Here is a 9,607-nt window from a genome sequence, read left to right on the forward strand (position 1 = left end):
AACCGCAATATTATTGGCCAAGAAACCTTTTCCAAGAGTGGCGTTTAAGTTGCAGTTTAAGCTTAAACTGCAGCTTAAACGCCAGATACTTCCAGTGAGGCCTTTTGTAGAAGCACGTTTAAGCTTCAGTTTAAGGTTAAACTGAAGCTTAAACGTGGAAATGGAAGAAGGCAGCCCTGGAGAGTAATGTAGTCGAACACGTTTAAGCTTCAGTTTAAGGTTAAACTGAAGCTTAAACGTGGATATAGGAAGGGCAGCCGTGGAGGTCGAACACGTTTAACCTCCAGTTTAAGGTTAAACTGGAGGTTAAACGTGGAAATGGAAGGAGGCATCCTGGAGGTCGAACACGTTTAACCTCCAGTTTAAGGTTAAACTGGAGGTTAAACGTGGAAGCTTAGAAGGGTAGCCCTGGAGGTGTCGAACACGTTTAAGCTCCAGTTTGAGGTCAAACTGGAGCTTAAACGTGGAAATGGAGAGAACAACCCTGGAGGAGAGAACTTGGTCGAACACGTTTAAGCTCCAGTTTGAGGTCAAACTGGAGCTTAAACGTGGAAATGGCTCCCTGGTGCTTTTCCCATTCTGGCGTTTAACCTCCAGTTTAAGGTTAAACTGGAGGTTAAACGTGGAACTCCTTCTTGGGTGGCATTATCATTCTGGCGTTTAACCTCCAGTTTGAGGTCAAACTGGAGGTTAAACTTCAATTCCAGCATTTCTTAGCCTTCATGATTCTGGCGTTTAAGCTCCAGTTTAGGCTTAAACTGGAACTTAAACTCCACATGTGATATTCAAGCTTCCTTTATTGATTTTGTTGCTTCCTTGCCTAGCCTCTTCTTCCCTGAAATCATCCAAACAATTGCATCAAAGTCTTGCAAAATTTCATGAGAAATCTTCCATTCATAGCATTCAAGTAATATAACTAAAACTCATGGATATTGCATCAAAATCATATTGTTTGGATGGTTCATTGCTTTGTTATTCTTTTAACCATTCTTGGTTACTTTAAGCTCAAGAAAGTGCATAAAACCACTAAAACTAACAGAAAAATACTAGTGAAACTAGCCTAAGATGCCTTGGCATCACACCACAATGGAGAAGGAGTTGCTAGCTGTAGTTTTTGCTTTTGATAAGTTTAGATCATATTTGATATGATCCAAAGTTGTGGTTTATACTGACCATGCTGCACTTAAGTATTTGATGTCAAAACAGGATGCTAAACCAAGACTTATCAGGTGGATATTACTCTTACACGAGTTTGACATTGAGGTAAGAGACAGGAAGGGCACTGAAAATCGGGTTGCTGACCATTTGTCGAGACTACCACATGAAACAATTCGACAAGCATCTCAGCCCATGAACGAAAGCTTCCCAGATGAGCACCTTTTGCAGATCCAGCAAGCACCTTGGTTTGCTGACATAGCAAACTACAAAGTGGGAAGAAAGATACCTCAAGACTTTTCTAAGCAACAAGTGAAGAAGTTAATCAATGAAGGAAAGAAATTCTTATGGGATGAACCCTTCCTGTTCAAGAAATGTTCTGATGGAGTAATTAGAAGGTGTGTCCCTGAGAGTGAAATGAGGGATATCCTGTGGCACTGCCATGGTTCAGCCTATGATGGACACTTTGGCCCAAAGAAAACAGCTGCAAAGATATTGCAGAGCGGCTTCTATTGGCCAACTATCTTCAAGGATGCCAGAGAATATGTTCACCAATGTAATGAATGCCAGAAAGCAGGAGGATTAACAAGAAGGAATGAGATGCCTCAAAACTTCATCTTGGAACTGGAATTATTTGATCTATGGGGAATTGATTTCATGGGGCCCTTTCCCCCTTCCTATTCTTTCAGATATATCTTAGTCGCAGTGGAGTATGTCTCAAAGTGGGTGGAAGCCATAGCTATGACCACCTGTGATGCACAGATTGTCCTCTAATTCCTTAAAAAGCACATTTTCACAAGATATGGAGTGCCCAAGAGTCTTGTCAGTGATGGTGGAAGTCACTTTTGCAACAAACAGATGGAGAAGCTCCTCCACAAATATGGAGTAATCCATAAAGTGGCTACACCTTACCACCCTCAGACTAATGGCCAGGCTGAACTAGCAAATAGGGAATTAAAGAAGATCCTAGAGAAAACAGTGGGAAGCACAAGAAAAGATTGGGCTAGGAAGCTAGAAGATGCATTATGGGCATATAGGACAGCTTTCAAAACTCCTATTGTCAAGTCACCCTTCCAGCTATTGTATGGCAAATCCTGCCACCTCCCTGTAGAGCTTGAACACAGAGCTTTTTGGGCCACTAAACTCCTCAACCTTGATTCCCAAGCTGCAGGAGAAAAAAGGTTGTTGCAACTAAATGAGTTAGATGAATTCAGAATAGAAGCTTATGAGAGTGCTAAGATATACAAGGAAAGAGCTAAGAGGTGGCATGACAAAAAAATCACAAAGAAGGAATTCAAGCCAGCACAGCAAGTGCTCCTGTATAATTCAAGGCTTAAGATTTTCCCTGGCAAACTGAAGTCAAAGTGGACTGGTCCATACTTGGTGACAAAGGTTTTTCCTTATGGGAGCATTGAACTGCTAGATGAAGCAATAAAGAATCAATTCACAGCAAATGGTCACAGAGCAAAGCTATACTTGGGAGGACAATGGGATAAGGAAAAAGAGGTCCAGAACCTACAGCCTTCTTGAAAGGAATTGAAGGATGTCAAGCTAGTGACAATAAAAGAGCGCTTGTTGGGAGGCAACCCAACCTGAGGTAGTTTTCTTTTCATAGCTTTTTCAATAAAAATGTTGAATAATTGATATGTATTGCAAGGAGCTAAGTTTGGTGTTGCACACCAAAAACAACTTAAGGGAGAATGGAGGATTCTAAGTTTGGTGTTCCACCAAAACCTCATTCAAAAGCACATTCTAACCCCCTGCACATTGTTGGCTCCAAGCAATCCAATTGCGTCCTGAGATCCGGATTTTCCATTTCCCATTCCCTGATTACTGTTTTCATCCTCATTTACTTTTCTGTTTTAGATCCGATTCGATCCAAGTCTTCTTCTATTTCTCTGCTTGTTGCAATTTTACGTTTCTTTGTTTAATTTCTGCAAATCCAATTCCCAATTCCCTTTTCACTTCAAGCCATTTACATTTCTTGCACTTTAAGATTCTGCAATTTACATTTCTTGCGTTCTAAGTTTCTACCATTTAATTTCTTGCTCTTTAAGATTCAGCACTTTAAATTCCAGTTCTCTTTAATTTCATGCAAACTACCCATTCCCTTTACTTTTTATGCAATTTAAATTCTGCAAATCATAAATCTCTCAACCAAATCTTGATTCGCTTGACTAAATCAACCACTAAACTAAAATTGCTCAATCCTTCAATCCCTGTGGGATCGACCTCACTCCCGTGAGTTATTATTACTTGATGCGACCCGGTGCACTTGCCGGTTAGTTCTGGGTATTTTGGAGAAATTTGTTTTTCCACAAAAATATCCCATCAAGTTTTTGGTGCCGTTGCCGGGGATTGATTAGATTGACAATGATTAAGTGAGGTGGTGATCTAGATCTAGCATTTTTATTTTCTGTTCCTTTAATTTTCAATTAACCCACTAACTGTTTGAATTTTTGCTTAAGCTAACTAAAACTTCATTCTAGCAATAGATTGAAGTGTCACTGGTTTGTGTGTTTCTTATGTTCTGCTTGTATGTCAGGTACAAGAAGAAATACACCCATCTTTCATGAACAAGACGAAAGAACTCTTAGAAGGTTAAGAAGAGCTGAAAGAGGGAAAAATATTGTTGGAGAAGAGGAATCAGAAGAAGAATTCCAAGATATGGAGGAACATTCAACCAATCCACCAGGTGGAGCAGACAACAACAATAACAATCCACCCCAGAGGAGAGTTTTAGCTTCCTATACTTTTGCAAATCCTAGACATTGTGGAAGTAGCATCTTAACTACAAATGTCAATGCAAACAATTTTGAACTAAAGCCACAACTCATCACTTTGGTTCAAAACAATTGCTCTTTTGGTGGAGGACCACTTGAAGATCCGAACCAACACCTATCCACCTTCTTGAGGATTTGTAACACTGTTAAAACTAATGGTGTACCTCCTGACAGCTACAAGCTATTGCTATTCCCATTTTCTCTCAGAGACAAGGCCACTCAATGGTTGGAATCCTTTCCAAGAGACAGCATCAACAATTGGGATGATTTGGTAACCAAGTTCCTTGCCAAATTTTACCCACCTCAAAGGATCATAAGGTTGAAGACTGAGGTACAAACATTTACACAAATGGAGGCTAAACCCATCCATGAGGCATGGGAGAGATACAAGGCCCTAATCAGGAAATGTCCTCCTGAAATGTTCATTGAGTGGGATAAGCTGCAGAATTTCTATGAGGGCTTAACATTGAAATCTCAAGAGGCTTTGGATCATTCAGTTGGAGGTTCCTTGCAACTCATGAAAACTGCAGAGGAAGCTCAAAATCTCATTGATATGGTGGCTAACAACCAATATTTCTTTGCTCATCAAAGAAACTGCCAACCATCACAAAGGAGAGGAGTAATGGAGCTAGAAGGAGTGGACTCAATCTTGGCTCAAAACAAGATGATGCAGCAGCAAATTCAACAACAATTTGAGCAAATGGCCAAGAGGATTGATAGTCTCCAAGTTACAGCAGTTAACACTAGCCAACCATCAACCACATGGGACAGAATGAAGAAACTCAAGAAGAACAACAACAAGAGCAAGTACAGTATATGCACAACCAAGGACCAAATGAAGTGTATGGTGATCCATACAATCCATCCTGGAAGAACCACCCAAACCTCAGATGGGGAGATAATCATAACCAAAACCAACAACCATGGCAGAGGAACTCAAACCAAAACAACCCAAGAAGCAACCAAAACCACAACCAGCAGCAAACTAACCAAAACCCCTACAGAAAACCTCAAAACAACTACCCCAACCCCAACCAAACTGCCTACCATCCACCACCCACATCTCATAACCCACCTCAAGTATCACCTGAAGCCCAAAGAATCACTAACTTGGAGGCCGTGATAGACAAAATATTGAAACACCAGGAAATGACAACCAAGAATCATGAAGCATCCCTGAAGAGCCTAGAGAGACAGATGGGGCAAATCTCTAAGCAGATTTCTCTTGAGAGACCCTCAAGCTCTTTGCCGAGTGACACAATTCCAAATCCTAAGGAAGAATGCAAGGTGATACAATTGAGGAGTGGGAGAACATTGATGAGCAATAATGACACTACAAAGAAGCAAGCAGAGAGCAGCAAAAGTGCAATAGAAGATGAGGAGCAAACAAAGGAAGATGAAGCCAAGAATCAAGTTGTAATGCCAAACAAGAGCACTGAGAAACTCAATGAAAAGGATAACCAGTCACACGGTTCAAAAGAAGTAACTCAGGGACAGCAGCAACTAGGAAAGAGCATCACACCTCCACTGCCATATCCCCAGAGGTTCAACAAAGAAACCAAGGACCAGCATTTTCACAAGTTCCTTGAGACTTTCAAAAAGCTGGAAATCAATATTCCTTTTGCTGAAGCACTTGAGCAAATGCCTCTGTATGCCAAGTTTTTGAAGGAGCTTATCAACAAGAAAAGAAGTTGGCTTGAGAAGGAAACCGTGTTACTCACCAAGGAATGCAGTGCTTTGATTCAAAGGGGCATTCCACCAAAACTCAAGGATCCAGGAAGCTTTGTAGTCTCATGCACCATTGGCAGAATAATTCTCAACAAAGCTCTCTGTGACTTTGGTGCCAGCATCAACTTAATGCCTCTCTCAATGATGAGAAAGCTTGCTATAGAAGAGCTTAAACCCACCAGGATGTCATTGGTCATGGCTGACAGATCAATCAAAACACCCACTGGAATTGTGGAAAATCTGTTGGTGAAGGTTGGGGAGTTTATTTTCCCAGCAGATTTTGTGATTTTGGATACTGAAGAGGAAGGAAACAATTCAACTATTTTGGGAAGGCCATTTCTAGCCACAGCAAGAGCCACTATTGATGTAGAAAAAGGAGAAATGATCTTCAGGGTCCACAATGAACAAATGGTCATAAACGTCTTCAAGTCAATGCACCACATCCCTGAGCAAGAGGATTATGTGAGAGTGGACATGATAGAGAGTTTGGTGGAAGAAATGCTGGAAGAAAGTCCTCAAGAGCAAGAAGGAAATCAAGGGGCAACAGAGGAACAAGTAGCTGAGACTTCTATTGAGCAAGATGAAAAACAAGACAAAAAGGAAGAAGTACGAAAACAAGAACTGAAACCATTACCCACCCATATCAAATATGCATTCCTTGGCACATCCGAGAGCTTCCCAATAATCATTAATTCATCCCTGACAAAGAAGGAAGAAGGAGAACTTCTTGATGTACTCAAAGCTCACAAAGATGCTTTAGGATGGACCATTGATGACCTGAAGGGAATCAGCCCTGCAGTGTGTATGCATAAGATCCTCTTGGAAGATAATTCCAAACCAGTGGTTCAACCACAAAGAAGGCTAAATCCCACAATGAAGGAAGTTGTCCAGAAGGAAGTAATGAAGTTGTGGAATACAGGGATAATCTTCCCAATATCTGACAGCCCATGGGTAAGCCCGGTTCAAGTTGTACCAAAGAAAGGAGGAATGACGGTCATCACTAATGAGAAGAATGAGTTGATCCCTACTAGAACAGTGACTGGGTGGAGGATGTGCATAGACTATAGAAGATTGAATGATGCCACTAGGAAGGACCATTTCCCTCTCCCATTCATTGATCAGATGCTGGAAAGGTTGGCCGGCCATGCCTATTATTGCTTTTTGGACGGATATTCTGGGTATAATCAAATCGTGGTGGACCCCAAGGACCAAGAGAAAACTGCCTTTACATGTCCATTTGGAGTCTTTGCATATCGGAGGATGCCCTTTGGGCTCTGCAACGCCCCTGCCACATTCCAAAGGTGTATGCTCTCCATTTTCTCTGATATGGTCGAAAAGTTTTTAGAAGTCTTCATGGATGACTTCTCTGTTTTTGGTGATAATTTCAATGCTTGCCTAAACCATTTAACCCTTGTTTTGAAACAGTGCCAAGAAACTAATTTAGTTTTGAACTGGGAGAAATGCCACTTCATGGTACCCGAAGGGATTGTTCTTGGCCATAAAGTTTCAAGAAAAGGGATAGAGGTTGATAAGGCAAAGGTTGAAATCATAGAAAAACTCCCTCCACCAATTAATGTGAAATCTGTTAGAAGTTTCTTGGGGCATGCCGGATTCTACAGAAGGTTTATCAAGGATTTTTCAAAAATAGCTAAACCTTTGAGTAATCTATTAATGCTTGATAACCTTTTTGTTTTTGATGAAAACTGCCAGCAAGCCTTTGAAACTTTAAAAAACAGACTCACAACAGCACCAATCATCACACCTCCAGATTGGGAGTTACCCTTTGAACTCATGTGTGATGCAAGTGACCTTGCAATTGGTGCTGTACTTGGGCAAAAGAAGGGAAACTTACATCATGTCATATATTATGCAAGTAAAGTGTTGAATGAGGCCCAAAGAAATTACACCACAATGGAGAAGGAGTTGCTAGCTGTAGTTTATGCTTTTGATAAGTTTAGATCATACTTGATAGGATCCAAAGTTGTGGTTTATACTGACCATGCTGCACTTAAGTATTTGATGTCAAAACAGGATGTTAAACCAAGACTTATCAGGTGGATATTACTCTTACAAGAGTTTGACATTGAGGTAACAGACAGGAAGGGCACTGAAAACCAGGTTGCTGACCATTTGTCGAGACTACCACATGAAACAATTCGACAAGCATCTCAGCCCATGAACGAAAGCTTCCTAGATGAGCACCTTTTGCAGATCCAGCAAGCACCTTGGTTTGCTGACATAGCAAACTACAAAGTGGGAAGAAAGATACCTCAAGACTTTTCTAAGCAACAAGTGAAGAAGTTAATCAATGAGGGAAAGAAATTCTTATGGGATGAACACTTCCTGTTCAAGAGATGTTCTGATGGAGTAATTAGAAGGTGTGTCCCTGAGAGTGAAATGAGGGATATCCTGTGGCACTGCCATGGTTCAGCCTATGGTGGACACTTTGGCCCAGAGAAAACAGCTGCAAAGATATTGCAGAGCGGCTTCTATTGGCCAACTATCTTCAAGGATGCCAGAGAATATGTTCACCAATGTAATGAATGCCAGAAAGCAGGAGGATTAACAAGAAGGAATGAGATGCCTCAAAACTTCTTCTTGGAACTGGAATTATTTGATCTATGGGGAATTGATTTCATGGGGCCCTTTCCCCCTTCCTATTCTTTCAGATATATCTTAGTCGCAGTGGAGTATGTCTCAAAGTGGGTGGAAGCCATAGCTACGACCACCTGTGATGCACAGATTGTCCTCCAATTCCTTAAAAAGCATATTTTCACAAGATATGGAGTGCCCAAGAGTCTTGTCAGTGATGGTGGAAGTCACTTTTGCAACAAACAGATGGAGAAGCTCCTCCACAAATATGGAGTAATCCATAAAGTGGCTACACCTTACCACCCTCAGACTAATGGCCAGGCTGAACTAGCAAATAGGGAATTAAAGAAGATCCTAGAGAAAACAGTGGGAAGCACAAGAAAAGATTGGGCTAGGAAGCTAGAAGATGCATTATGGGCATATAGGACAGCTTTCAAAACTCCTATTGGCAAGTCACCCTTCCAGCTATTGTATGGCAAATCCTGCCACCTCCCTGTAGAGCTTGAACACAGAGCTTTTTGGGCCACTAAACTCCTCAACCTTGATTCCCAAGCTGCAGGAGAAAAAAGGTTGTTGCAACTAAATGAGTTAGATGAATTCAGAATAGAAGCTTATGAGAGTGCTAAGATATACAAGGAAAGAGCTAAGAGGTGGCATGACAAAAAAATCACAAAGAAGGAATTCAAGCCAGCACAGCAAGTGCTCCTGTATAATTCAAGGCTTAAGATTTTCCCTGGCAAACTGAAGTCAAAGTGGACTGGTCCATACTTGGTGACAAAGGTTTTTCCTTATGGGAGCATTGAACTGCTAGATGAAGCAATAAAGAATCAATTCACAGCAAATGGTCACAGAGCAAAGCTGTACTTGGGAGGACAATGGGATAAGGAAAAAGAGGTCCAGAACCTACAGCCTTCTTGAAAGGAATTGAAGGATGTCAAGCTAGTGACAATAAAAGAGCGCTTGTTGGGAGGCAACCCAACCTGAGGTAGTTTTCTTTTCATAGCTTTTTCAATAAAAATGTTGAATAATTGATATGTATTGCAAGGAGCTAAGTTTGGTGTTGCACACCAAAAACAACTTAAGGGAGAATGGAGGATTCTAAGTTTGGTGTTCCACCAAAACCTCATTCAAAAGCACATTCTAACCTCCTGCACATTGTTGGCTCCAAGCAATCGAACAGATTATTCAACCACTTAACTGCTTTTTAGTCTTAACTTCATAATCTTTAGCAAGGACACAAGATTTTGCCTAGAGTTAACCTGCTGCATCCAGAGAAGTGGCAAGAACTTAAGTTTGGTGTTTCCACACCAAATTAAATCCACAAGCCACACTCAATTCATGCATACTAA

The sequence above is a fragment of the Arachis hypogaea genome, chromosome 16, assembly GCF_003086295.3.
Source record: "Arachis hypogaea cultivar Tifrunner chromosome 16, arahy.Tifrunner.gnm2.J5K5, whole genome shotgun sequence".
NCBI classification, from domain to species: domain Eukaryota; kingdom Viridiplantae; phylum Streptophyta; class Magnoliopsida; order Fabales; family Fabaceae; genus Arachis; species Arachis hypogaea.